Source organism: Mesocricetus auratus, unplaced genomic scaffold (assembly GCF_017639785.1).
Source record: "Mesocricetus auratus isolate SY011 unplaced genomic scaffold, BCM_Maur_2.0 Super-Scaffold_100676, whole genome shotgun sequence".
NCBI lineage: Eukaryota > Metazoa > Chordata > Mammalia > Rodentia > Cricetidae > Mesocricetus > Mesocricetus auratus.
In genome coordinates, this window is record NW_024429266.1 from 86600939 (window position 1) to 86607349 (window position 6411).

The window sequence follows — 6411 nt, forward strand, 5'->3', positions numbered from 1 at the left end:
AAATTTAAAGCTTTATTTAAAAATTAAATCTAGCCGGGCGGGGGTGGCGCACGCCTTTATTCTCAGCACTCGGGAGGCAGAGGCAGGCGGATCTCTGTGAGTTCGAGGCTAGGCTGGACCGACAGCCTCCAAAACAATACAGAGAAACCCTGTCTCATAAAACCAAAAATGAAAATTAAATCTATACATTTTGTCTCACTTTTCCATTCTTTTAAGTTTTAAAAATAACACCTGTGACGCTTAAACGGCACCCCCACACCGAGTAAGCCAGGGAGTGCTCCGGGTGAGACCCAGGAATCTGCACTCGGAACGGGGCTCCAGCTTTAGAGAACGCATCAACCCTCGGGTCCAGGTCCCCAGGGGTGACACCCTCCCGCCCCTCCCCCACCGCGGCCCGGGATACTTCCAACTGGACAGGCTCGGCGTGCCCCCCACCCCAAGCTCCCAACCCCTCTGCCCAGTCGCCCCTAGCAACCAAGAAAGGACTTGCAAATCCTCAAAGTGCAGCCGCCCGGAGAGGGGCGGCGCGGTGTCACCGAGACAAGGACACATCCCAACTGCGGGGTAATTGCCGGGCTCCTAATGCGCGGCCCTTTGTGCGGCGGCGCGGAGCCGGAGACCGCGCTCCCAAGCCCCGGCCTTTCAGGCTCGCAGGGGGCCGGACGGCCGCGCTCCCGCGCTCCGCGGCGCATAATTAATCGGCCTTCACAGAGTCGGGGACAAAGGCGCCCATTCACCCCGCCGCTCCTCCCCTCCCCGGGATATTGTTATTGTGAAAAAACCGCAGCCAGCTGGGCCGCAGGGCAACGTCAGCGCTGTGGGAGAACCGGGACGGGGAGACCCGGAGTTCTCTCTCCTCCCGAGCCCCGCGAGGATCAGGGTGACAGCCAGCGAGCCGGGGTGAGCAGGACCAGGGTCCCTTGTGCAAGCTGCAGGACCCCCCTGAAAGCCTCGTGATTTCCGTCGGGCCCCCCCAGGAGCTAGAGCCCTGGAAATGGGGTGGCATGTGTCCAGGCTGACTTCTAGGGGAGCTTAGATGGACGTTGTCTGCCCTGGCTAGGGCCCCGCCCTATGAAAGGGCCTCCCCAACACCAAGATTCAAGAACGGGTCTGTGGGACCTCCAAGGAGTGTGGGCGACTTGCCCGGGCCTCACTGCACTCTTACCAAATCCAGCTTCTCACGTGGGAGGTGGGTAAAGGTGCTTACCATTAAGCCCGGAGACCTCCGCCCAGTCCCCCTAACCCACATGAAGCCTGGAAGGAGAGACCTCCACATATGTGCAGCTCCCCGCAAGCACTTTCCCCACCCACCCATCCCGCAGGAACGATAAATAAAATGACTTTTAAAATAGAATGAAGCGGGCACCTAGACATCTATATTGTCTTGTTCCTCAAGCCGTCCGAAGCCCTCTGAGGACACATCACCACTTACTTAATGGCTCGGTGCTCCCCCACCCCAGTTCACGGGTAAAGAGGCAGTCTACAGACTGGGCCTGGGTCACAGAACAGGGCTGAAACTGCACCCTGGGCGTTCTGACTAAACAAAAGCCCAGGAGCAGGGTAGAGAAGGAGGCTCTAGCCTTCTGAAGCCTAAGCCTTCCCCGGCTCCTCCTCAGTCCCTCACTGAGACTGCTCTAGCAGATCAAACGACCCTGGCCTGTTCTGTTCAGGAGGTCACTTGGGGGTTCTCCTACCCGCGTCATCAGAGGAGCCTTGGAGACCAGGCCCAAAGGCTTTCATGGCTTTGTGTCTGTCGTGGCTGGTGGTGGCACCAACCTCTCACCATTCAGAGGGCCGGGCTCCATTCCTCTTCCAAGTCCAGTGGCCCACCCCCACCCCAGACTAGCAGAGGCCCAGGTTCCAGGCTGCCAAGGCTGCTCTCCACCTTTACCGTGGAACCCAAGCATTAGGCACCGGTCCAGCCCTCCTCCCCGAAGGCCCAAAGCATCAACAGCTGTGCAGAACCACCATGGCTTCCCAGAATCTCAGCGTTCTGAATACCTCCCAGAACAAGCAGGGGCGTTTCCAAAACCCTGCCTGCCCAGACCAGCCCATCTCCCTGAGATGTCCTGTCCCCAAGCTGTGCTCCAGAAAATCTTCCCTTTGCTGAAGGTTTCCAGCCATGAGCAGCCCACGAGCCAGACCGCCTTAGAGACCCATCCTCCTGGCCAAAGGGACACCGGAAGCCTCGCTTGTTCGCTGTGGGGCCTTTCCTGGCCTCAGAGGCACAGAGGGTGTCCCGACAAACACACTCTGCATCTAACACACCATGCCGGACACTGGAAAGTCAATATATGACAGTCACATCCGTGGGTGGGAAAATGCACAGAAAATTCTAGAACAAGGTGGAGGAAAACAAAGTAAACAGGTCAGCCAAGACCCAGGCAGGCCTCCACAGGGGCAGAGCAGCTGTCCAGTGAGGCCAGCACAGGTCTGAGAAGACCTGGGCAGAGACAGGGCCCAGGGGCCAGCATACCGCAGAACAGGGCTAAAACTGCACCCTGGGCGTTCTGACTAAACATATAAAGGATAGCATAGCCGACTGACAAAATAGGCTGGACGAGGAGTACGTGGAGTATGGCTTAACAGAACGGAACACAATTAAAGTAAAAGGTCAAGATGTCTCACTTTCTCAGATGGTTTCAGAATGTCACCAATAGGTGAATCTGGGGGAAAGGCTACACAGTGATCACTTGTACTAGCCTTCAAGACCTCAGCAGCAGCTGGGCACACATGCACACCTGACATGTTCACAGTACACACCAATGTCACATCCCACACCTGACATGTTCACAGTACACACCAGTGTCAGCATCCCACACGTGACATGTTCACACTACACACTACAGTGTCACATCCCACACCTGACATGTTCACACTATACACCAGTGTCACGTCCCACACCTGACATGTTCACACTACACACCGCAGTGTCACATCCCACACCTGACATGTTCACACTACACACCACAGTGTCACGTCCCACACATGACATGTTCAAACTACACACCACAGTGTCAGCATCTCACACCTGACATGTTCACACTACACACCACAGTGTCACATCCCACACCTGACATGTTCACACTACACACCAGTGTCACATCCCACACCTGACATGTTCACACTACACACCACAGTGTCACATCCCACACCTGACATGTTCACACTACACACCACAGTGTCACAGCCCACACCTGACATGTTCACAGTACACACCAGTGTCACATCCCACACCTGACATGTTCACACTACACACCACAGTGTCACATCCCACACCTGACATGTTCACACTACACACCAGTGTCAGCATCCCACACCTGACATGTTCACACTACACACCACAGTGTCACAGCCCACACCTGACATGTTCAAACTACACACCACAGTGTCAGCATCTCACACCTGACATGTTCACACTACACACCACAGTGTCACATCCCACACCCGACATGTTCACACTACACACCAGTGTCAGCATCCCACACCTGACATGTTGACACTACACACCACAGTGTCATATCCCACACCTGACATGTTCACACTACACACCACAGTGTCAGCATCCCACACCTGACATGTTCACACTACACACCACAGTGTCACATCCCACACCTGACATTTCATACCACACACCACAGTGTCACATCCCACACCTGACATGTTCACACTACACACCACAGTGTCACATCCCACACCTGACATGTTCACACTACACACCACAGTGTCAGCATGCCACACCTGACATGTTCACACTACACACCACAGTGTCACATCCCACACCTGACATTTCATACCACACACCACAGTGTCACATCCCACACCTGACAGGTTCACACTACACACCACAGTGTCACATCCACACCTGACATGTTCACACTACACACCACAGTGTCAGCATCTCACACCTGACATGTTCACACTACACACCACAGTGTCACATCCCACACCTGACATGTTCACACTACATACCAGTGTCACATCCCACACATGACATGTTCACACTACACACCACAGTGTCACATCCCACACCTGACATTTCATACCACACACCACAGTGTCACATCCCACACCTGACATGTTCACACTACACACCACAGTGTCACATCCCACACCTGACATGTTCACACTACACACCACAGTGTCAGCATCCCACACCTGACATGTTCACACTACACACCAGTGTCACATCCCACACCTGACATGTTCACACTACACACTACAGTGTCAGCATCCCACACCGGACATGTTCACACTACACACCAGTGTCACATCCCACACCTGACATGTTCACACTACACACTACAGTGTCAGCATCCCACACCGGACATGTTCACACTACACACTACAGTGTCAGCATCCACACCTGACGTGTTCACACTACATACCAGTGTCACATCCCACACCTGACATGTTCACAGTACACACCACAGTGTCACATCCCACACCTGACATGTTCACAGTACACACCAGTGTCACATCCCACACCTGACATGTTCACACTACACACCAGTGTCAGCATCCATACGTGACGTGTTCACACTACATACCAGTGTCACATCCCACACCTGACATGTTCACACTACACACCACAGTGTCAGCATCCCACACCTGACATGTTCACACTACACACCACAGTGTCACATCCCACACCTGACATGTTCACACTACACACCACAGTGTCAGCATCCCACACCTGACATGTTCACACTACACACCAGTGTCACATCCCACACCTGACATGTTCACACTACACACTACAGTGTCAGCATCCCACACCGGACATGTTCACACTACACACCAGTGTCACATCCCACACCTGACATGTTCACACTACACACTACAGTGTCAGCATCCCACACCGGACATGTTCACACTACACACTACAGTGTCAGCATCCACACCTGACGTGTTCACACTACATACCAGTGTCACATCCCACACCTGACATGTTCACAGTACACACCACAGTGTCACATCCCACACCTGACATGTTCACAGTACACACCAGTGTCACATCCCACACCTGACATGTTCACACTACACACCAGTGTCAGCATCCATACGTGACGTGTTCACACTACATACCAGTGTCACATCCCACACCTGACATGTTCACAGTACACACCAGTGTCACATCCCACACCTGACATGCTCAAACTACACACCAGTGTCACAGCCCACACCTGACATGTTCCCACTTAGAAGCTCCTCCCACTGTCATCCATGACAGCATTTTGTGACCCCCGGGTTGGTTTGACCACCCCCACAGGAAAGTCCTGTGTTACTGGCCTCTGACTCTCAATTCAGCTGACACTGTGCTCTTTGTGAATGATGGACCTTCCCCAAACCTGGAGTCTTTTCATTTACCCATGGACAGATTCCAGTGCTGAGGGAGGAGTAAGAAGGAGAGAGAAATGGTCAATGGGAACATTGAATCAAGAAAAACAGGAGATCAAAAAAAAAAAAACAAAAAGCAGGGGTGGGGTGGGAGGGTTGGGGACTGGTTGGGCACAAGGGAGGAGGGGAGGGAGAGGGCACTGGGATTGACATGTGAAGCAAGCATGTTTCTAATTTAAATTTTTATAAAAGCAATACAAAACCACGTGTGGTGGTGTAGACTCAGGGTGTGAAGGCAGAAGGATCAGGAATTAAAGGTCAGCCTTAGCTACATAGCAAGTTAGAGGCCAGCCTGAGCTACAAGACAACGTTTCTCAAAAATAAAGGAAAAGGAAGACAGAGGAGCCCAGGTAGATTTTACAGCCCTACACACTCGTGCCAGAGCTGATGGCTTTTTCTCTAGCCAGGGCTCGCTAGTGAAGGAGCAGTCAGGCCCACCTAGTCTGAACGCAGCCCGAATCACCCGGTGCTGGACCTCAAGAATGCACTTCTTAACCCTGGCCTTGCTCTCTGAGCGGTTCCAGGTTGTGGTTGTTGTCTCTTCCGTGAGGTCGAAGACAGAAGCCCGCTCCGTCCTACCTCCACCTGGCCACTCTCACAGTTTGGCAGACGACGAACCCTCAGTAGACTCCAGTTCCACGAGGAAAGGGACCACATGCCAGTCAACCACCCAGTTTAGGGCATCTTAGGACGGTGACTTGAGAGAACCAGAGTTCTCCCTTTGACCTCCTGTTCGGGGCTGGGCACCCAAAGCTTCCTCCTTCCCAGCCTCTGTCCTACCTCTCTGTCCCCTAAGGGGCAGTCAGCACCTAGGCCTCTGGGGTGGCTTGGCATGTGCCCAGCACATTCAGCCTTTGCTTCCAGCACTGAAAAAGCCAGGCATCCTGGCTGAGGACTCTTTCTCCTTGTTTTGCCCTTTTCCCCCCTCTTCCTTCCTCCCTCTTCTTCATTCTGCCCCACCCCCATCCTCTACCTCCAGAGCTTCCCAAGTGACAATGTGTGGATCCCCAT